Below are 23,450 nucleotides of genomic sequence, written 5' to 3'. Positions count from 1 at the left end.
AGAAAGACTTCAACACAAAGGACTACTGTAATTTTAATATAACAGTTACTTTTTTTTAAACCAAATGCAAGATCTTGCAGTAGAGCCTGAAAGAGTTCTAAGCGGAATGAACTGATGACAACACAAAAGGTCCACAAGACAGGAACTGAAAATGAACACAGCTTTGTCTAGTAGATAAATGTGTCTAAAACTAATTCCACGCCTCATCATAGGCTAGAACAGATGTTTTTAACCTTGACTCCCTCATCCCAGGATCCTCTTCAGTGTTTCAGGAAAAAAGATGTTGCAGTGTACAAACTTAATTTACATTCAGCAGTTTAATAAACAAAAGCGTTAGACACTTTTCTTAATGGAAGCATAGCTCCTTACCAAAATCATTGCCCCTCAGGAAAGCAAGTTTGACAAACCACCCTGCAGGCATGGTGGATTGATTTTGCACGGGTATGCCTTAGTCTTTACCAAAGAGAGCCTGATGCACATTGAGTAGTATAATTAGGTAGTACATGTTTACAGACCATACATTTATTCAGATTAATTTTATGTTGAAGTGATGAATTATGCATTTATTTACTAGTTAATTTTTTAAGCGTGATTTATTTTGCACTGCATTTAGATGGCACTTGGAATTGTAAAACTGTTTATTCATTAAACAAAACTTCCTTAAATAGGCTGGATAAAAAATAGAAAAAAGTTTATCAAAACATTTTGCATTTTAAAATTGATTAATACTTTGTTTAGTTCTCTGCACTTGCAGAAGAAGCTAATGCTGACAAAAGGTTTAGTACCTCAAACTGTTTCCACATGCTTAGCTAGTGAAGTTCAGTGGTTTGACTTTAAAACTTTGGCTGCAAACATGTACTGCAGTGGTATTCAATTACAAATTCTGGGCATCTGGATAAGGCAATGTTCAAATTTGGTGGACCACAGGGCTCTTCAGGTGTTTGCTCTCTTGTGCAAGTATGCTAATTCTTCACTTAACTGGCAGGGATTGGCATGTGTGTCAAAGATGGTTGGTTTCTGAGTGGCACACAGACTGCTAATCTAATTGGGCACATTTTGTACAGGTCATTTATCCAATTTTCAATTAACTGAAAAACCTGATTATCCAAATGAGCAATGTGCTTCCCCTGTTCAGTTGGGTAATTGGGATTTTTGGTCCCCAGTGGGGAGAGAAGGAGTAGCAGCATCTACAGGAGACAGGAGCCTCCTTCATACTGCTTGAGTGATGGGAGGCCCCAGAGGAGCAGGGGCAACTCTCCCCAGAGCTCATCCCTGCCTGGGCTGGCTTCTGCTCCCAGCTGGAGACTCTGTTATAAGGATGACCCTGCTACTCAGCTCTGACTCCCTGTGTCCCCCGCCTGGCCTGGTTGTAGCACCCCTGCATGCCGACCCGCCTCTGAGCATGCCACCCTGCGGGCTCACAGGATGCTCTGCAGCCAAAGAGGGGAAAGGGCTGCTGGGCAGGGGAGCACACAGGCTGGAGCTGCCTCTGAGGGCCTGCTAGAGGCTGCTGAGGGCCCACAGGCTGCTAATGAAGAACACTAACAAAACAATATTCAAGCAGTACATCAAACCCGTTTTAATTAGGTAATCAGTTTAGCCCTTAACATAAGATGGCATCATTTAAAATTTCACATCAGAAACCTAAACAATGAGGAGTCTTGTGGCACCTTAAAGACTAACATTTATTTGGGCATAAGCTTTCATGGGCTGGAACCCACTTCCTCAGATGCATCTGACAAAGTGGGTTCCAGCCCATGAAAGCTTATGCCCAAATAAATGTTAGTCTTTAAGATGCCACAGGACTCCTCATTGTTTTTGCTAAAACAGACTAACACGGTTACACCTCTGAAACGATAAACATATTTTTCCTAAACATGGATTTAAATAGTCATCAATTTTATTCACCCTGCCTGTTAGTCGTGACACCAAATGTTAAGAACGACATTTGCGTAAATGAATAGCTATCCCACAATCCTCAAATGGATTAGAACATATGATTTTTACATTATTATCTTTAGATTGCTTCTGTGCCATTTCAGCTCCTTATAAAGATGAGTAACTAAAGGAAAGGACAGGTGGTTAAACTGTATATCCAGCTCTTTCAGGGAGTGGTTTATACTAAGAGCAAGTGATAAGTCTCTCATAGAAGCCTCTGTGAGATCGCAGCAGCTCAACCTAGAGAAGACAGAAGAACATTATTAACTAATGTCTCTTCCCCTTTATGGAGGTTAATACACCTTAAAAATAGTTATCTTGTGCACAAAAATCCTCTAGTCTTTAGGAGAGCAGAACAATGCTGCCTACTGTCACATGCCCCCTCTGCAGCACCAGGGCCTAACCTGGGAAAGAACAGGCTTTTCTATAAGCGCAGCATTTATGTTACATCGTAGAGGAAGGCCTTTGACAAAGCAGTGTCTGCTGTCATAAAGAACAGTATCTTTGTGAAAGTGCCCTGCCCTGAAAGACATGCTTTGCTGCCAGCTGAGGGGCTTCACAAAGATCTCCGTTTTTGTGAACGTAACCACAGCTGGGCTGGAGATCCTTTCTGAACATACAAACGCTGGGACATGAATCCACAACCACCACACTGGGGTGTGTCGGTTCAGGTTACACTATACACAACATAAGCTGAAAAGCTAAGGCATTTGACAGGACGTACCTTCCAGACAGCCACAGAAAACACACACACACAGCTTTAGCTCAGCCCTAGTGAGGATGGCAGCCTTCTTCCCAAACATTAGTAAGTGTGACTTTCCAGAACTGCACAGAAGGAATAGGGATAGGTGAGAGTGGGGAAGCTGGTCTGAGTCTCACGGTGGGGAGCTGAGGATGGAGTAGTGGAAGGCTGGCATCCCTACTGCAGCAGAGTTGAGGTTGCAGTGTAATGGACATACGCAACACATCTTGAAAAACAACCATTGTGAAAGGTCAGCAACCATTTATTGCAGCTTGCACGTTTCAATCCTTCACAAAGCCATTTGCGCCTGAGTATCCCAGTTCGTTTCTCTCCAGGTCCAGCTCTCTGAGTCTAGTTGGTTCTAAGAACAGAGGAGAGATCCCCACACCAGCAGTTGTGAGTTTGCAGTACACAACCTGCAGCAGTCAGAGATTTAGAATAGCCTTAGGGTTTGAAATCATCCTTTTTCTTACCTAAATCATACTGCAATCCTCTGGTAAAGGAAAATGAGAACTTTCTTATGTTAAATGGACAAGAGAGAGAACCAGTGATCACATGTGAATGGCTGAGACACATTAAATAGGCAAAGAAAATGGACCTGGAGTTCAAACAAAGTGAACTCTGTCATTGAGAATATCAAACACATTAGAGACAAAACCTTCACAAAAATCACACAGATAAATGGCCATGCGGTGATGCTTCCCTATCTGGTTTTGGACACTAAAGATGGAAGGGATGACATTGTTGCCCCTTTTCAACCCAAGCAGCCAGTCAAGGTTCAGGGCCCTGAGGATGTTCACATTGGAATTGATGGACTCTGCTATTTTCTTTGATGTAATCTTGTTTATTTACAAGGAATGTACAAAGTCCTGCTACCCCAAATGTGAGAGGGACCAAGAACAAAAGTAGTAGTTTCTTAGTTTACAGCCCCAAACCTCATTAGCCAACTGACCCACAAGCTCTCACACTTTTGCCAGGGTCACACTGTGCTCACAGGCTACTGCTTGGCTTTTGCCCTGCTCTCTGTTATTGTCTGTCCCCAGTTCTGTTTGTTCTCTCCCACCCCACCAGGTCATAAGATGCAGTGGAACTCCCCTGCCCACATGGGGGCTAGTTTCTGGGGAGACTATCCGGCTTTGTTATAGGTATATGGGCCCTGTAAGCATTTCTTAGAACTATCTTAAGTAAAGAGTGTATTCACACATCAGCTTGAACAAGGCTTTAATTCAACCCATAGCAAGGTTTAACACAGCACACAGGTGTTTGGAATTGTTTAGAGCTGGAATGGATTAAATCTAATTAGGATCCAGATAGACACTGAGACCCCAAAACCACACCTGCACTCCACCTCCAATCTACTGTAAGGGAGTGGTCTCAAATGTTCTAATGCACCTCCTATGGCTAGGGTTACCAACCCTCTGGGATTGGCCTGGAGTCTCCTGGAATCAGCATCAGTCTCCCGGGGACGATTGAAAGCGAACCGGGAGATTTTAATAGGATATTTTAAGAAAATGACATTATGTCATGTTGGGTGGAAAAAAATCTCCCGGAATAGCTTTAGTCAGTGTTGGCAACTCTACCTATAGCTCCTTATCCTCACACCCATAGGAGTGAGAGTGATGGAGGAGGGCAGAGAATGCTTTTCTCTTTCCTTCATGACATGGTCTGGGATGTTCTAGCAAGTCCTCTTACCCACATAACCACCTTCACAATACAAGGCCAGGATTAGTCTCTCTTTGTTGTGTTTTTTTTAAAAACACAGAAATGATTTTATTTCCCCCACCATTGGAATTATAAAATCACAGCAGCAGAGTTCAATATTTACAAAGTAGCCCAATGCCCTCTTGAGATAATGAGAACAAACCCCAAGAACAGTGTGACACTATACTTCATATTCTTTATGAAAATATACTTATGGTAGGAATATGACATAACTAAGATCTGCTTTATGCAAGATAATTCTTGTGAGCTATCACTGGAAAGGTTATGATTTACTGAATATGATTATCCTATTTGTATGCCTGTATCATTTCTGTATCTGGAATTAGGAATATTGACTATGTATCTGTATTTCAACTATGTTACTTTAGTTGACACTAGGGTGACCAGACGTCCCGATAAAATCGGGACTGTTCCGATATTTAGTTGGTTGTCCCGCGTCCCGACCGATGCTCTCTGGTTTTTTCTTTTTGCTCCGCTGGCGGCACTCTGTTCTTTTGGGTTTTTTTGCTCCGCCGGTGCCCCCCTCCCCATGTGTCCTGATATTTTGTTCCTCTCATCTGGTCACCCTAGTTGACACCCCTGCTAACACTTCAGGTACAACAATGGAAAAGCCAGACAGCACTGATGGGCCATCAGCACTGACAATGAACTGTGAAAAGACCCAGCCTTCCTGAGGCCACTCCATGCTGCTATGGACTCGTGGACTCTGGGATACTACAGATATTGAATATTACCTGGGACTTCTAACTTTCCACTGGAAGGGAAGGGGCATAGGTGCCAACTGCATGGGTGCTCCGGGGCTGGAGCACCCACAGGAAAAATTAGCAGGTGCTCCGCACCTACTGGCAGCCAAGCTCCCCCCACCCCACCTCTTCCCTGCCTCCTCCCCCCAGCATGCCGCATCCCTGCTCCTCCCCCTCCCTTCCAGCGCTTCCTGTCCACCATGAAACAGCTGTTTCACTGCGCTGAGGAAGCTCCGAGAGGGAGGGGGAGGAGCAGGGAGGTGGTGTGCTATGGGGAAGAGGTGGGGCGGGGGTGGAGACTTGGGGAAGGGGGTGGAATGGGGGTGGGGCAGGGGCGGGAAGGGATGGGGCAGGGGCAGGGACTTGGGAAAGCAGGTGCGGCAGGGAGAGGTGGGGGCGGGGTCTTGCGGGAAGGGGTGGAGTGGGAGCAGGAACTGGAGCGGAGGGGGGTCAAGCACCCACTGGCCAGAGGTGAAGGGGGGTCAAGTTTGGGAGACAAAGGATTCCCGCCTTATGTAAATCCTATTTAAGGGTGGGGAGGAAGGCAAACTTGTCTCCTCTCCTCCATGGCTGCCTGCCCAAGAAGAAAGACTATGAAAGCCACCTGAAGGGAAGGCAAAGGGAGAGTCCAGCCTGAGACCGGGGTCCAGTCTGAAAAGGAATATAACTGGAGCTCTGAACCATTGAAACTTTGCAATCTGCCTAAAATAACATTTAGGATAAGAATTTACATTTTGTAACCTGTTTCTTAAGTATATTGAGCTCAGTTTGTGTGCTCTGTTTTATTTTCTTAGTGATCTGCTTTGTTCTGTTTGCCACCTCCTTAACTACTTAAAACACACTTGTTATACTTAATAAATTTATTTCTGGTTTATAATATAACCCAGTTTATGTGATTTATAACTGGGCAGGGGGGAGGGGGAGAAGTTGTTTATCTTCCTCCACATTGAGGGAAGAGGCGAATTTCATATAACTTTAGGTGTGTACCCCAAGGGAGATGGATATCTGGGTGCTGTAGCAAGTTCCTTAAGTGGAGCCTTCTCAGAGTGGATCTCTGTCTCTCTGTGCAGTTGGGTGTGGCCCTGCCTGTGTGCTTGGCTGGAAGAGGTTTGTGAGCCTGGCTCAGCAAGATCAGGATGGGGGCTCAGGATGGTAGAATAGGTTGACTCAATGGTATCTCAGCACACCACGTGACATCCCAGGGTCCCCAGGGCCCCTGAGAAAGAACAGAGTTAAATCCAAGGAGCTCTGTAGCAGAGCTGCCAGAGACAAGCAAAGGAGAGGGTAGGGAGGGACTTGACCCTAGTGGGAGAGTGCCTTTAAGAGGGAAATACAAAACTATGGAGACACCTTATCATTAGGTGTTAAACTTTAAAACGACTATTCTAAAAGGGACAGCATGCACTGTATAGGCAACATGAAGAAAGTTGAAAGCACCCATCTGCCCTGCCACCCACTTCAGCCTTGTCTACACTAAGGAAAAAAGAATCTCATGTGTGGCTCTATCCAGGAGGAGCTCTGGGTTAGACAAGAGATAGTGATTAAAAAAAACCACCTGCCCCATCTACACTACAGCTTCCACTGCCACTGGTGAAGCTTGATGGATCTGAATTTTGCCAGTAGAGATACAGGCCTCTGGTTTTTTGCTAATATCTCTTTCCAAAGCCCTGTTCCTCTCAGGTTCCTTTGGCCAGTTCTTCTGAGAGGAACAGCTTTGCACACTCAGGGCAGAATATTCCAGCTGGCTGCAGGGTACCTAAACTTTGGGATTCCCCCCTAGCGAGATAGCTATCTTAGGAGGATGCCCTGAACAGCTGCTGAAGACCCCTACATGCTACTCCAGTATCTGTAAAATCAGGGTCAAGGCCTGAGTGGGGGCTGGTCATTCAGCTAGGACTCATACGAAGCACCCCAGCTCTGTCACTGTCATGGCAAAGTGCTCACACTCATTCCTAGCCTGTTGCCTGAATCAGTTAAAGGACTTGACTGGCTGGTGCATTAGACAATTCCCATGTCAGATCCTACAATCATCTAGTTTGGAATTGTTCATGTGTTTCTAATGCTCCTTACAAAGAGAGATTCTGGTGTGTGGGCGGTGGGGGGAAGAGGAAGCAAACACTTTCTGAATACACAAAAGTCTGGATTGTTGCCAGTAGATTTGCTGCTGCTTCAGCCACTGACAGTATTAAAATTTCAGCTTTGACCTAGTCTCTTACAAGTCCATACAACATGTGTCTGGACTGTTGCTTATGCATAAAGCAGGTTGGCTTCTAGCTCTGACCACGGAGTTTTCTAGGTCTTCACCGGACCCTGGTGCCATTCTTGGCAGGTCACTCACATACTTCTCATACAGGACGGAAAGGAAGCAAAGTTTGACCATGTTCCAGGAAGTGCTGCTGGATTTGACCTTAATCCTCATCGGCTATTTCTTTTATTTACTCAAGATGTCAAAGCAGTTACTGATTTTAAGCCACTGGTGTGCCCCTCAGATGTGCAGTGGAGAGAAACATCAGTTATCATCAAAACCCTCAAGTAACAGAGATTTCGGCACTGTGTTTTTCTGCCCCAAGAGCACTTATTCTCATAACTACCCTTTCTGCACCTTTCTCAGTTCTTTATCATCATTTATAAAATGGCAACCAGCACAATGTTCCACATGCTGTCTAATGAGCTACATATATACAGACTGGAGAGCGAAGCAGAACTGCACTTACTGGAAAATTGTAAAGAGAACCAGCAACTACTTACACCAGTTTCTCCAGTTTGCAGTCGGGATGTTTCAGTCCTTCACACAGCAGCTTCACTCCTGAATTTGCCTGATTGTTGCCTTCCAGATCCATCTGTTTCAAAGTTTGATTTGTATTTAGAACTGAGGCAAGATACTTGCAATCGGAGGCTGTGATACCACAGTATCCCAACCTGCAAAAGACAGGCAATTGTTCGCTTGATTCTCAAATATCCACTGTGTCCGTAGTGTGTTTTCACGGGTTCTCTTTTCCAGAATTGTAGCACTACAGTAATGCTGTGAGGGTGGAGTCCTGGATGCCCCGTATTTACGGTTAATTACACAGTTTGGTTTAACATAAATAAATAAATAAATAAAAATCACATTTTAAAACAAGTGCAAGTTTCTGCAGTATGGCCTGAAAAAGAGTTCCACTCTGAATGAACATATATGACAGCATGGGTCAACAAGCCAGGATTAGAAAACAAACACAGATTTGTGTAGAATGGATGAATGTGGGTCTAAAACTAGTTTCACACCTTAGTGGGGTAGAATAGATGTTCTTAACCTTTTTTCTCTGTAACACCCATATATAACCTCAGACAGTGGTTTTCAAACTTTTTTCGTTTGTGGACCCCTAACAAATTTTGAATGGAGGTGCGGACCCCTTTGGAAATCTATTTTCTGTAAACATAGTTGAATTCTGTTCAGTCAGTTTTCAGTCTAAGTCTTTCGCAGACCCCCTTAGACATAGTCCACAGACCCCTACAGGTTGAAAACCACTGACTAGGATCCTCTTCACTATTTCAGGAAAAAAATACTGTAATGTAGATACCTTATTAAATTAATTTAAATCTTCTTGTGAATTTTTAATTTTTAGTCTTTTTCCTAAAGGAAGATTGATTATCAGCTGTTGGTATAATTTGGTACTTAAAAAAACTAAACAAAGCAAAAAAGAGGAAGTTACTCACCTTGTGCAGTAACGGAGATTCTTTGAGATGTGTGTGCTCTACTTTAGGTGCTGCGCCTCTGCGCTCATAGCCGGAGATTTAAGGTAGCAGTGCCCGGTTGGGCCACACATGTGCAAACCCTGTCTCGTACTGCCTCAGGCAATTAACTGATGCTGTGTGGCCAACCTCCCCTGCCCCCCCACTTCCTTTTCTACTGCAGAGTCTGTATAGGCTAGAACTCCGAAGCAGAGGGAAGGAGGGAGGGTAGTGGAGCACCCACAGGGACACACATCTTGAAGAACCTCCATTACTGCACAAGGTGAGTAACTTCCTCTTCTTCTTCTTCTTCTTCTTCTTCTTCTTCTTCTTCGAGTGCTGTCCCTGTGAGTGCTCCACTTTAGGTGACTTCAGAGCAGTGCCCTCCGAGGGAAGGAGGGGGCTTCAGAGTTGACGTCTTAGTGGATGAGAGCACCATGTGAGCAAACGTGGTATCGGAATATGCATGTTGAAGCAACGCATATTGTTGTGTAAAAGTATGAGGAGAAGTCCAGGTTGCAGTTCTGCAAATTTCTGCAATAGGGATGCTCTTGAGAAAGGCTATTGATGTTGAGAGACTCCTAGTAGAATGTGTGCAGTTCCCCGTAGGGGTTGTCGTTCGTACTGGAGATAGCAAAGTTTGATACAGTCTGATATCCGTTTGGACAGGCGTTGTTTAGAAATGGCATGTCCTTTGGATTGATCAGTGATGGAAAGAAATAGTTTTGGAGTCTTGCAAAATGGTTTCATTCTGTTGATATAAAAGGCGAGAGCCCTACAGATGTCCAAAGTGTGTAGTCTGGATTGTTTACTGTCCATATGTGGCTTTGGGAAGAATGTGGGTAAGTCTATCATTTGGTTGAGGTGAAAGGATGATACCACTTTAGCTAAAAATTTAGGGTGTGGTCTGAGACACACTTTATCTTTAAAAAGGATGGTATAGGGTGGGTCAGCCATGAGAGCTGCTAGTTCGCCCATATGTCTGGCCGATGTAATGGCCACAAGAAATACAATCTTCACAGAAAGGTGTGATATGGAGCTTGTAGCTAAGGGCTCAAAAAGGGGTCTGGTGAGGGCGTGGAGGACCGAATTGAGGTCCCATGGTGGAACTGGTTTTCGCACATCTAGATAGGAGTTTGAGAGATCCTTTAAAAACGTTTTGTGATGGGATGCGTGAAAATCAAGAATCCATTGATTTTAAGATGAAAAACCGTAATGGCTGACAGGTGGACACGGATTGAGGGTATGGAAAGTCCAGTTAGTTTGAGTTCCAGTAGGTAGTCTAGAATAAGGGGTAAAGAGGCCGACACAGGTGCAGTCTGTTTCCGTTGGCACCATGATTCGAAGCGTTTCCACTTATGAATGTATGTGTGCCAGGTAGTTTCCCTATGGCTGTTTAACAATATGCTCTGTACTTCTGTGGAACATGTCGTTTCAGATCCCAAGAGCCACGGAGTAACCATGCTTTGAGTTGAAGTTTGTGGGGATCCGGATGGATGATGCATCCTGCATCCTGCGATAGGAGTTGAGGCAGAGATGGGAGCTTGCACAGTGGACAGACTGCCATGTGGAGAAGGTATGGATACCAGGTTTGTCATGTCCATGTGGGTGCTATTAGGATCACTCTGGCCCCATCCTGTATTATCTTGCTGAGTACTCTGGGTCTGAGGGGGATGGGGGGGGGAGGAAGGCATAGAGTAGGGGGTGGTCCACTTGATGTGGAAGGCATCGCCCAGAGAGTGATGTCCGAGTCCTGCCCTGGAACAGAATTGGCAGGCATCCAGAATTGGGAGCATTTGGAGTTTTGTGAGGTTGCAAAGAGGTCTATCGTTGGGAGCCCCCACAATCGGAAGGTATCTTGGAACTCCCATTCGTGGTCTTGATAGAACCTCCTGTTCAGAGCATCTGCCATGTTGCTTTAGCAGCCAGGTAAGTAGGATGCTATCACATGGACGTTGTGTTTGATGCACCATTGCCAGAGGCGCGTGGCTTCCATGCACAGGGAATGTGATCGTGCTCCGCCTTGTCTGTTTCTATAGAACATACTGGTGACATTGTCCGTGAGGAACTGTATTGTTTTGTTTCGGATCAATAGCAGGAAGTGTGAGCAGGCATTGTGAACCGTGCAAAGTTCCAGCAGATTGATATGAAGTTGGGACTCAGCTGTAGACCAGTCGGCCTGCATGGAATGTGTCTGTAGGTGTGCCCCCCAGCCTAGGAGGCATGCATCCATCGTAATTGTAAGGGTAGGCGGATTCTGTGTGAAAGGCACTCCAGTGCAGATGTCTTCTGGGTTGGTCCACCATAACAGGAAATCCTTGACTGCATTGGGCATGGTGAGGAGTTTGCGCAAGCTGTGCCTGTGAGGAACGTACTATGTCCATAGTCAGGATTGAAGAGAGTGCATGTGTAACCTTGCATGATGGACAACAAAGGTCGTAGCAGCCATATGGCCTAGAAGCTGTAGGCATGTCTTGGCAGAGACCGGTGGGCTGTTCCGTGCTGTTGAGACTAACATGGTTAGAGTCTGGAAGTGTTTTATTGGAAGGGAAGCAGTTGCTTCGAGGGAGTTGAGGTCTGCCCCAATGAATTCGAGGTGCTGGGTTGGTGTTAGGGTGGACTTTTGAAAGTTTATTTGAAGCCCTAAGGAGATAAAGAGGTGGATCGTACATTGGGTGGACAGTATGGCTGTCTGCAGTGCTGGTGCTTTCAACAGGCAGTCGTTCAAGTATGGGAATATCATTATGCCCTCTCTGCATAGGTGGGCCGCTACTACAGCAAGTACTTTCGAAAATACCCTCGGTGCAGTGGAAAGGCCGAAGGGCAGGACCTTGTACTGAAAATAGTCCTGTGCTATTGTAAACCACTGGAACTTCCAATGCGATGAGTAGATGGAAACGTGAAAATACGCATCTTGGAGGCTGAGGGCTGAGAACCAGTCGTCATCCCCCCGCCTCCCCCTCTAATGCTGGGATTATGGTGCTTAGCGTGACCATTTTGAATCTTTGTGTTTTTACAAATTTGTTGAGTCGCCTTAAGTCTAGAATAGGTCTCCAACCTCTTGTCTTTTTCTGTGTGAGAAAATAGTGGGAATAGAACCCTTTCCCTCTGTACTCAGCTGGTACGGGTTCTACGGCTCCCAGGGATACAAGATGGTTCACCTCTTCGCGAAGCAGGTGTTCGTGAGAGGGGTCCCTGAAGAGGGACGGGGAAGGAGGGTGGGTAGGGCGGTTGGAGGTAAGGGGGATGGAGTACCCAGTTTTGATTATTTCCAATACCCATGTGTCCTTAGTGATGGAATGCCAGATGGAATAAAATTGGATTTGGCGATCTCCAGAGATTTTGCCATTGGGCGATGGTGCCAGCATTGAGAGTGACAGGGTTCTCGAGCCTTCGACCAAGCCTTCAAATCTGCTGCCTGGATGTTGAGGACTGCAAAGCAGTAGTCGAGGAGGCAGACTGTCTTCTCCTGGAGGTTTTCTGTCTGCGGCTCTGCTGGTCATAAAACCTGTTGCACTGAGTGTATGAAGGGGTTCGGAATCGCTGCTGAGTTTGGTAAGTGATTTGTCATCTCTTGTTCCTATGTGTGTGGATACCTAGGGATTGTAAAGTAGCCCTGGAGTCTTTCAGAGTGTCTGTCTTGTCTGCGAAGAGCTTGGCACCTTCAAACGGTAAGTCCTCTACAGTGGACTGTACTGGCTTTGGAAAGCTAGACAGGTGAAGCCAGGAAGCTCTCCTCATAACATCTGCTGTGGCTATGGATCTCACCGCAGAATCAGCAGAGTCGAGGGCAGCTTGAAGAGCTGTTCTAGTGATGAGGTGACCCTCCGTCATGATGGCTTTGTACTGTTCTCTTTTGTCTTCAGGAATAAAGTTTGTACATTTGGAAAGGCTTGCGCAGTTATTGTGATTGTATTTTGCCAACAGGGCCTCATAATTGGCAATTCTCAATTGTAATGTCACAGTTGAGTATGCTTTGCGACCAAACGGATCAAGCCATTTACAGTCTTTGTTGTATGGGGTATTCCTATAGTGCTGTTGCTTGCCCCTTTCATTTACTGCATCTATAACCAGCGAATTTGGCATTGGATGGGAGAAGAGAAATTCAGTGTCTTTGGCTGGTATGTAATATTTCTTATCGGATCTTTTACAGGTAGGTGGAATCATTGCTGGGGTTTGCCAGAGTAATTTGACAGGATCCGTAATTGCCTCATTCAAGGGGAGGGCGATTTTGGATGAAGTGGACGTATGTAATATGTCCACTAACTTGTGGCGTGATTTCTGGACCTCTCTCAGAGAAATGTCAAGGGACGCTGCCACTCTCTTGAAGAGATCCTGAAACTGCCTGAAATCCTCCGTCGTGGTGGGGGTGGAGGCATAAGTGCATCACCCAGGGAGGGAGAGGAAAGATGAGTGTTGGTTATGTTATCTGGATCCAAGAATTCTTCCTGTTCATCGACCCCCTGTTTGGAGACACTAGGGGGTGCGTGTGATGGCAGCACAGGTGGTTGGTGTGCACCAGTTGCGGGCAGAGTGTTGGGTGTTCCCTGTTGTTGTTGTTGTGGGTATGGTGCCCATGGTTGCCAGAATGGCCACTGTGGTTGGAATGGCATGGGAGGCATCCAAGGCTGGCTGAACCAGGGTTGATTTGCAAAGTTTGCTGAGAAGCCAGTGGCTGGTGGTGCCTGTGTGGCAAGATTAATTACAGCAGTGGAATGTTGAGGCAAGCCTATTATGTCCTCTTCACCCTCATCCTCCTCCCCACTGTAGCAGTGTGTTGAGAACTGTGGAGAGCTGGGCTGTGAAAGAGCCCTGTGTATAGAAGCACCGTCGGTACTGAGAAGGGGGGACTGAGGTACCGAGGAGACAGATAAGTCTCTGTGGTGCAGGAGTTGTGATGTGGCCGAGGTCAGTGCCGGTGTGATAGGTGAGCACGGTATAATGTGCTGCATTGTAGTCGGAAGTGTCTGGTTGAAATTCATGGTGCCGACAGATTTCAGAGTGGTAGCTGTGTTAGTCTGTATCAGCAAAAACAACGAGGAGTCCTTGTGGCACCTTAGAGACTAACAAATTTATTTGAGCATAAGCTTTTGTGGGCTAAAACCCACTTCATCAGAAGCATGGAGCGAAAAATACAGTAAGCAGTATATATATTACAGCACATGAAAAGATGGGAGTTGTCTTACCAAGTGCGGGATTAGTGCTAATGAGGCCAATTCAATTAAGGAGGAAGTGGCCTATTCTCAACAGTTGACAAGAAGGGGTGAATATCAAGAGAGGGGAAATTACTTTTGTAGTGCTAACGAGGCCAATGCAATCAAGGTGGACGTTGCCCATTTCCAACAGTTGACAAGAAGGTGTGAGTATCAGCAGAGGGAAAACTACTTTTTGTAGTGACCCATCCACTCCCAGTCTTTATTCAGGCCTAATTTGATGGTGTCCAGTTTGCAAATTAATTCCAGTTTTGCAGTTTCTCATTGAAGTCTGTTTTTGAAGTTTTTTTGTTGAAGAATTGCCACTTTTAAGTCTGTTATTGAGTGTCCAGGGAGATTGAAGTGCTCTCCTACTGGTTTTTGAATGTTACAATTCTTGATGTCTGATTTGGGTCCATTTATTTTTTTGCGTAGCAACTGTCCGGTTTGGCCAATGTACATGGCAGAGAGGCATTGCTGGCACATGATGGCATATATCACATTGGTAGATATGCAGGTGAACAAGCCCCTGATGGTGTAGCTGATGTGGTTAGGTCCTATGATGGTGTCCCTTGAATAGATATGCAGACAGAGTTGGCAACGGGGTTTGTTGCAGGGATTGGTTCCTGGGTTAGTGTTTTTGTTGTGTGGTGTGTAGTTGCTGGTGAGTATTTGCTTCAGGCTGGGGGGCTGTCTGTAAGCGAGGACTGGCCTGTCTCCCAAGGTCTGTGAGAGTGAGGGATCATCCCTACATTTATTTTTTGCATAGAGCGGAGCGGACACAAATCAGATATCAAGAATTGTAACATTCAAAAACCAGTAGGAGAGCACTTCATACTGCTGATGAATGCTCTGACTAGAGCCAAGGGCGGTAGAGAAGGAAGTGTGGGGGGGATTGGCCGCACAGCATCAATTAACCGCCTGAGGCAGCACGAGACAGGGTCTGCGCATGTGCAGCCCAACCGGGCATGGCTACCTTAAATCTCTGGCTATGAGCGCAGGGATGCATCAACACCTAAAGTGGAGCACCCACAGGGACAGCACTTGAAGAAGAACAGGAGGCTACACTGTAGCCCTACACATTTATTTAAGCCCTTTTGTAGCTTACCATACATTTTCTTAGACTCCTACTTTTTCCAATTTTTATTAAGTTAGAAAATGGTAAAGGATATATTTATTTATTACACAAGGATTACAGTTTTTAGTCATGATTTGTGTTGAGCTACATTTGAATGGAAATTGGAATTGAATTGAAAATGCACAAACAGCATTTTAAAATAGTTTTCCTCAGTAAATAAAACTACGTTAAATGTGCTAGATGCCTAAGGAAAAAAGTATCAAAACATGTTTTACATTTAAAAGTAACTGTTTTATTATTAATGCCTTTGTTTATCTGTAGTTATTTAATTGAACCGATTGATTGTGTCTTCTTAGTGTTTATGCAATGTGCCTCAGGTAGCATGTGACCAGGTCCCAACAATGTCCTTCAAGATTTCAGAACTAGTAGATCTTATCCTTTCACACCTCATTTCTACTCGTTCCTGCTTTTTCCCCTCCCAATTGGTTTCTCAACTTTGAAAGGGGTAGTCATTGAACTGAACTACTTACATAAACTGAAATGAAGAAAATATTTTCTCTGTGCCTGTAGAAGAGGCTACTCATGACAAAAGCTGGGTTATCACTTCAATAAACGTTGGTTCCGGGTGCTTAGCCAGTGACTTCCAACAGCTTTTGTCAGCAGTAGCCTCTTCTCCTGGTGCAGAGAGGAATACTTGTTTCTTTTCAGTTTATTCAAGTAGTTCTGTTCAATTACTAGTTCATTCAAAGTTGAGAAACTGATTGGTAGAGGAAAACACTCTCAAACTGCTCAAAACAAGTGATTTTTGCATCCTTATCTTTAGATTACTTTCTGTGACATTTCAACTACTTGTACTGACAAATAATTAAAGGAAAGGCTCTTTGCAGTGTTGTTGTAACTATGTTGGCCCTGAGATATGAGAGAGACAAGGTTGGTGAGGCAATATCTTTTATTGGACCAACTTCTGTTGGTGGAAGGTACAAACTTTCAAGCTACACGGAGCTCTTCTTCAGATCTGGGGAAGTGTAGCGGGGTGGTTACCCCGCTCCTGCCCTGAAGGGCTTAAAACAGCCAGGGAGAGGGCTGTGGCAGGGGAAAGCTAGGCTGATTGGGGAAGTAGCCACAGGTGGGCTATGCCCTAATCAGGCCCAGCTGGTCCCTATAAAAGGCTGTGAGCCAGAGGTCCAGAAGACAGTCTCTCTCTGCACTCAGCGAGAGAAGGGCCTGGCTGCAGGGAGCTGAGACAGAGTACCTGGGTGGAGTAGGGCTGGGGAAAAGGCTGAGGCACTCCGGCCTGGAAAGCCCAGGCTGCGGCCTAGTAGAAGGCCAAGGCAGCAGGTCCAAACCCAACCTTGCCAGTGATGAGTAGGCTGATACTGCAGTCTGCCCCTGGGCGTGGGGCTAGATGAAGACTGGCAGTAGCCTGATACTGAGGCAAGGTGGGGATAGTGGGTGGGGGTTCCCCTGGGAGGGGGAGACCCAGTTAAAGGGGCACCAGGGTCCTGGGAGGGACACGGGGGCCAGTAGCAGTAAGGCGGATCACCCGCCTGCAGAGGGCGCTCCTGGGTCGAAGAGCTAATTCTCGAGGACGACTGGTAGGAGGCGCCGCAAGGGTGAGTCATTCCTGATTACAGGAAGAAAATCAAAGTGTCTGAGCTAAATACAAGTTGGGTCAGATTGTTAAGCATAAGGGGTAATGCATGTCATAGGAGGCCACCTGAAATGGAGTGGGCCATAAGGGTTGGATTCTTATGCAAAAGAGGTATGAGGTGGGCCATTAATAGTTAGCTGGCAGGTGTGTGTTACAAATTTTTGTAATAAGCCATGAAACCAATGACACTGCTAACTCCATGGTTTTTAGTGTCTAGCAGTGCTATAAATGTTGAGTTCCCAGGCTTCCCTTTTGAAGGTGTTGTGGAGGTTTCCATTGAAGAAGAGTATTGAAAGGTCAGAAAAGACGTGATTGCTTAGTGAAAAACGTTTGCCCCTGTGTAATACGGTGTTTTTGTCTTATCATTTTTCTGTGTGAATTCATTCAATAAATGGTAAAAGACAAAAATGTGTGTGTGTGTGTGTGTGTGTGTGTGTGTGTGTGTGTGAGAAAGAGAGAGAAACTGGTCTGTTTCTTATGGTGGGGAAAGTTGGGGATGGGGTATTGGAAGACTGGCATCCCTCCTAGGGCAGAACTGAGGATGTGATGTAATGAACTAAAATAATTAGCGTGACTTGCCTGAGTATCTCCAGTTTGCAGGTTTCATCCTTCAATCCTTCACAAAGCTGCTGCACTCCTGAATATCCCACTAACATTGAATCTCCCAGTTCATTTCTCTCCAGGTCCAGCTCTCTCAGAGTCTGATTGGTACTGAGGACAGAGGAAAGATCCCCACAACAAACAGCTGTGAGTGTGCAGTAAGACAGCCTGTAGAGATTTAGAATAGCGTTAGGGTTCGAAATCTTCCTTTTTGCTACCTAATTTGTGGGGTAAAGGAAAATGAGAATTGTCTTATGTTAATTGAACAATAGAGAGAAGCAGTGAATGGCAGACACACAAACACAGGCAAAGAAAATGCATTTTATATAGATACATGGAATTCAAACAAAGTAAAACAAGCATCTATCATTGGGAATATAAAACGTATTACAGGAAACTTTTTTTTACAAAAATCACACAAATAAATGTCCAAGTGGTGATGTCTCCCCATCAGGTTCTGGACACTAAAGATAGAAGTGATGCTATTACAGGTGTTTGGAATTGTTTACAGGTGGGATGGATTAAATCTAAAAAGCATCCAAAAAAACACTGAGACTCCAAAACCACACCTCTATTTCACCTCCTGCTGTAAGGGAGCGGTCTCAGATGCTCACTTCTGGCTGATGGGAGGGTGTCCCACCTCTTATGGCTCCTTATCTTCACACTGACGTGGGTGAGAGTGATGTGGGAGGGCAGAGAACTGTCCTCTCTCTTTCCTACATGCAGTGTGTGGTCTGGGATATCCTAGCAATACCTCTGACTGAGGTGACCACTCATACCACAAGGCCTGGATTAGTGCTGTTGGATTGGACCTTAATTACCATTAGCTATTTCTTTCATTTATTCAAGATTACAAAACAGTTATATATTTTGGGCCACAGGTGTGCCCTTCAGATGTGCAGTGAGGAGAGAGACCTGTTAGTGAACTATTGGTTGTCACCACAGCCCTCAAGTTCCAGGAAGATCTGTGCTCAGAGTTTCAGCCCCAAGAGCACTTATTTCCATAATTACACTTTCTGCACCTTTCTCAGGTCTTTAACATCATTTATAAAATGGCACCCAGAACAATGTTCCACATGCTGTCTGTAACGCGCCACATATACACAGACTGGAGAGTGAAGCAGAACTACACTTAATGGAAAACTGTGAAGGGAACCCCCAACTACTTACACCAGTTTCTGCAGTTTAGAGTTAGGATGTTTCAGTCCTTCACACAGCCGCTTCACTCCTAAATTACCCAGTTTGCTGCCTCTCAGGTCCAGCTCTTTCAAAGTTTGATTTGTACTGAGAATTGAGGCAAAATACTTGCAACCAGAGGCTGCGATACCACAGTCTCCCAAGCTGCAACAGACAAAGAAAAACAGGTGGAATTGTTTGCTTGATGCTCCAAAATTAACTGTATTAATTAGTCATAGAATATCAAGGTTTGAAGGAACCTCAGGAGGTCATCTAGTCCAACCCCCTGCTCAAAGCAGGACCAATCCCCAGCCAGGGCTTTGTTAAGCCTTACCTTAAAAACCTCTAAGGCCTGGTCTACACTACGGGGTTAGGTCGAATTTAGCCACGTTAGGTTGATTTAAAAAATGAATGCGTCCACACAACCAACCCCGTTCCGTCGACTTAAAGGGCTCTTAAAATCGACTTCTGTACTCCTCCCCAGCGAGGGGAGTAGCGCTAAAATCAACCTTGCTGGGTTGAATTTGGGGTAGTGCGGACGCAAATTGATGGTACTGGCCTCCGGGAGCTATCCCAGAGTGCTCCAATGTGACCGCTCTGGACAGCACTTTGAACTCCGATGCAATAGCCAGGTACACAGGAAAAGCCCCGGGAACTTCTGAATTTAATTTCCTATTTGGTCAGAGTGGCGAACTCAGCAGCACATGCTCCCCCTATCATCTCCGTTCCTGAGGTTATCGCAGATTAGAAGGCGAAAAAAACACACTCGCGATGACATGTTTTCCGAGCTCATGCAGTCCTCCCACACTGATAGGGCACAGCTTAATGCATGGAGGCATTCAGTGGCAGAGGCCAGGAAAGAATTAAGTGAGAGCAAAGAGCGGAGGCAGGACACGATGCTGAGGCTAATGGGGGAGCAAACGGACATGATGAAGTGTCTGTTGGAGCTGCAGGAAAGCCAACAAGAGCACAGACCCCTGCTGCATCCACTGTATAACTGCCTACCCTCCTCCCCATGTTCCATAGCCTCCTCACCCAGACGTGGGGGGGAGGCTCCGGACACCCAGCCACTCCACTCCACTCCAGAGGATGGCCCAAAGCAACAGATTTTTAGTGTGACTACAATAAGCAATGTGGTTGTGTCCTTCCCTCCTCCCCCACCTCACCCGGGCTACCTTGTCCATTATCTCATTTTTTTTTAATTAATAAAGAAAGAATGCATGGTTTCAAAACAATAGTTACTTTATTTTGAAGGGGGGAGGGTGGTTGGCTTACAGGGAATTAAAATCAACAAAGGGGGCAGGTTTGCATCAAGGAGAAACACACACAACTGTCACACCGAAGCCTGGCCAGTCATGAAACTGGTTTTCAAAGCCTCTCTGTGCAGCGTGCCTTGCTGTGCTCTTCTAATCGCCCTGGTGTCTGGCTGCTCAAAATCGGACACCAGGTGATTTGCCTCAACCTCCCACCCCGCCATAAACGTCTCCCCCTTACTCTCACAGATATTATGGAGCACACAGCAAGCAGCAATAACAATGGGAATGTTGGTTGCGCTGAGATCTGACCTAGTCAGCAAACAGCGTCAGCGAGCTTTTAAAGTGCGTGATGGTGAGCTGAGTGGGCTCCATGCTTGCCGTGGTATGGCGTCTGCATGGGTAACCCAGGAAAAAAGGCACGAAACAATTGACAGTCGTTGCTTTCACGGAGGGAGGGGCGACTGACGACATGTACCCAAAACCACCCGTGACAATGTTTTTGCCCCATCAGGCATTGGGAGCTTAACCCAGAATTCCAATGGGCGGCAGAGACTGCGGGAACTGTGGGATAGCTACCCACAGTGCAATGCTCCATAAGTCCATGCTAGCCACGGTAGTGAGGACGCACTCCGCCGACTTAATGCGCTTAGTGGGGACATACACAATCGACTGTATAAAATCGATTTCTAAAAATTGACTTCTATAAAATCAATTTAATTTCGTAGTGTAGACATACCCTGAGGAAGGAGATTCCACCACCTCCCTAGGTAACCTATTCCAGTGCTTCACCACTCTCCTAGTGAAAAAGTTTTTCCTAATATCCAACCTAAACCTCCCCCACTGCAACTTGAGACTATTACTCCTTGTTCTGTCATCTGCTACCACTGAGAACAGTCTAGCTCAGGGGCGGGCAAACTTTTTGGTCTTAGGTTTCAGAAATTGTATGGAGGGCCAGTTAGGGGCGGCTGTGCCTCCCCAAACAGCCAGGCGTGGCCCAGCCCCCGCCCCCTATCCGACCCCCTCTGCTTCTCGCCCCGACAGCCCCCCCCCGGACTCCTGCCCCATCCAACCCCCCCGTTCCCTGACGGACCCCCCAGGACCCCTGTCCCATCCACCCCCCCCGCTCCCTGAGCCTTGACCGCCCTCAGACTCCCCGCCCCTGACTGCCTCCCGTTGCCCCATCCAACCCCTCTTCTCATTCCTGACTGCCCCCCCAGGACTCCTGCCCCATCCAATCACCACTTCTCCCTGTCCCCTGACTGCCCCCAGAACCCCTTCCCCTGACTGCCCCCCGCCACCCCATCCAACCCCCCCCTCCTTCCTAACTGCCCCCCCCCGGGACCCCTGCTCCCATTCAACCCCTGTGGTCCCCGGCCCTCTGACCGCCCCGACCCCTATCCACACCCCCGCCCTCTGACCACCACCCCGAACTCCTCTGCCCTCTCTCCAACCCCCCCTTCTCTCTGCCCCCTTACCGTGCTGCCTGGAGCACCGGTGGCTGGCGGCGCTACAGCCGCGCCACCCAGAGCACCAGGACAGGCAGCCACGCTGCCTGGCTGGAGCCAGCCACACCACCGCACAGCACAGAGCAGCAGGTCAGGCCAGGCTCTGCAGCTGCGCTGCCCCAGGAGCTCACAGCCCCGCCACCCAGAGCATTGCGCCGGCGGCGGAGCGAGCTGAGGCTGCGGGGGAGGGGGAACAGCAGGGGAGGGGCCGGAGGCTAGCCTCCAGGGGCAGGAGTTCAGGGGCCGGGCAGGAGGGTCCCGCAGGCCGGATGTGGCCCGCGGGCCGTAGTTTGCCCACCTCTGGTCTAGCTCCATCCTCTTTGGAACCCCCTTTCAGGTAGTTGAAAGCAGCTATCAAATCCCCCCTCATTCTTCTCTTCTGCAGACTAAATAATCCCAGTTCCCTCAGCCTCTCCTCATAAATCATGTGCTCCAGCCCCCTAATCAGTTTTGTTGCCCTCCACTGAACTCTTTCCAATTTTTCCACATCCTTCTCATCATGTGAGGCTTCACCAATGCCAAATAGAGGGGAATAATCACGTCCCTCAATCTGCTGGCAATGACCCTACTTATACAGCCCAAAATGCTGTTAGCCTTCTTGGCAACAAGGGCACACTGTTGACTCATATCCAGCTTCTCGTCCACTGTAACCCCTAGGTTCTTTTCTGCAGAACTGCTGCCTAGCCATTCGGTCCCTAGTCTCTAGCAGTGCATAGGATTCTTCCGTCCTAAGTGCAGGACTCTGCACTTGTCCTTGTTGAAACTCATCAGATTTCTTTTGGTCCAATCCTCTAATTTGTCTAGGTCCCTCTGTACCCTATCCCTACCCTCCAGCGTATCTACCACTCCTCCCAGTTTAGTGTCATCTGCAAACTTGCTGAGGGTGCAATCCATGCCATCCTCCAGATCATTAATGAAGATATTGAACAAAACTGGCCCCAGGAGCGACCTTTGGGGCACTCCGCTTGATACCGGCTGCCAACTAGACATGGAGCCATTGATCACTACCCGTTGAGCCCAATGATCTAACCAGCTTTCTATCCATCTTATAGTCCATTCATCCAGCCCATGCTTCTTTAACTTGCTAGCAAGAATACTGTGGGAGACTGTATCAAAAGCTTTGCTAAAGTCAAGGAATAACACGTCCACTGCTTTCCCCTCGTCCACAGAGCTAGTTATCTCATCACAGAAGGCAATTAGGTTAGTCAGGCATGATTTGTTCTTGGTGAATTCATGCTGACTGTTTCTGATCACTTTCCTCTCCTCTAAGTGCTTCAAAATTGATTCCTTGAGGACCTGCTCCATGATTTTTCCAGGGATTGAGGTGAGGCTGACTGGCCTGTAGTTCCACGGATCCTCCTCCTTCCCTTTTTTAAAGATGTGCACTACATTAGCCTTTTTCCAATCATCCAGGACCTCCCTCGATCGCCATGAGTTTTCAAAGATAATGGCAAATGGCTCTGCAATCACATCCGCCAACTCCTTTAGCACCCTCGGATGCAGCGCATCCGGCCCCATGCACTTGTACTCGACCAGCTTTTCTAAATAGTCCTGCATTCTTTCTCCACAGAGTGCTGGTCACTTCCTCCCCATGCTGTGCTGCCCAGTGCAGTAGTGTGGGAGCTGACCTTGTTCGTGAAGACAGAGGCAAAAAAAGCATTGAGTACATTAGCTTTTTCCATATCCTCTGTCACTAGGTTGCCTCCCTCACTCAGTAAGGGGCCCACACTTTCCCTGTTTTCTTGTTGCTGACATACCTGTAGAAACCCTTCTTGTTACTCTTAACATCCCGTAACATCCCTTGCTAGCTGCAACTCTAAGTGTGATATGGCCTTCCTGATTTCACTCCTGTATGCCTGAGCAATATTTTTATACTCCTCCCTGGTCATTTGTCCAATTTTCCACTTCTTGTGGAAGTGTGACAGGTTTTCTTTTCCAGAGTCCTAGCACTATGATAATGCTATGAGGATGGTGTGACAGCTGCCCTACAGTTAAGGCTGAGTTACACAACAGTTCAGTTCAATAAAAAAACTTTTTAAAACAAAGTGCAAGTTTCTGCAGCAGAGCATGAAAAGAGTTCTAATCTGAATGAACAAATATAAGAGCATGCAAGCATGTGCGGTGGGTATACTAGGT

The sequence above is a fragment of the Terrapene carolina genome, unplaced genomic scaffold, assembly GCF_002925995.2.
Source record: "Terrapene carolina triunguis isolate 2854851 unplaced genomic scaffold, T_m_triunguis-2.0 Scaffold90, whole genome shotgun sequence".
Taxonomy (NCBI): domain Eukaryota; kingdom Metazoa; phylum Chordata; order Testudines; family Emydidae; genus Terrapene; species Terrapene triunguis.
The sequence above is the reverse complement of the archived record's forward strand: the minus strand, read 5'-3'. Positions refer to the sequence as shown.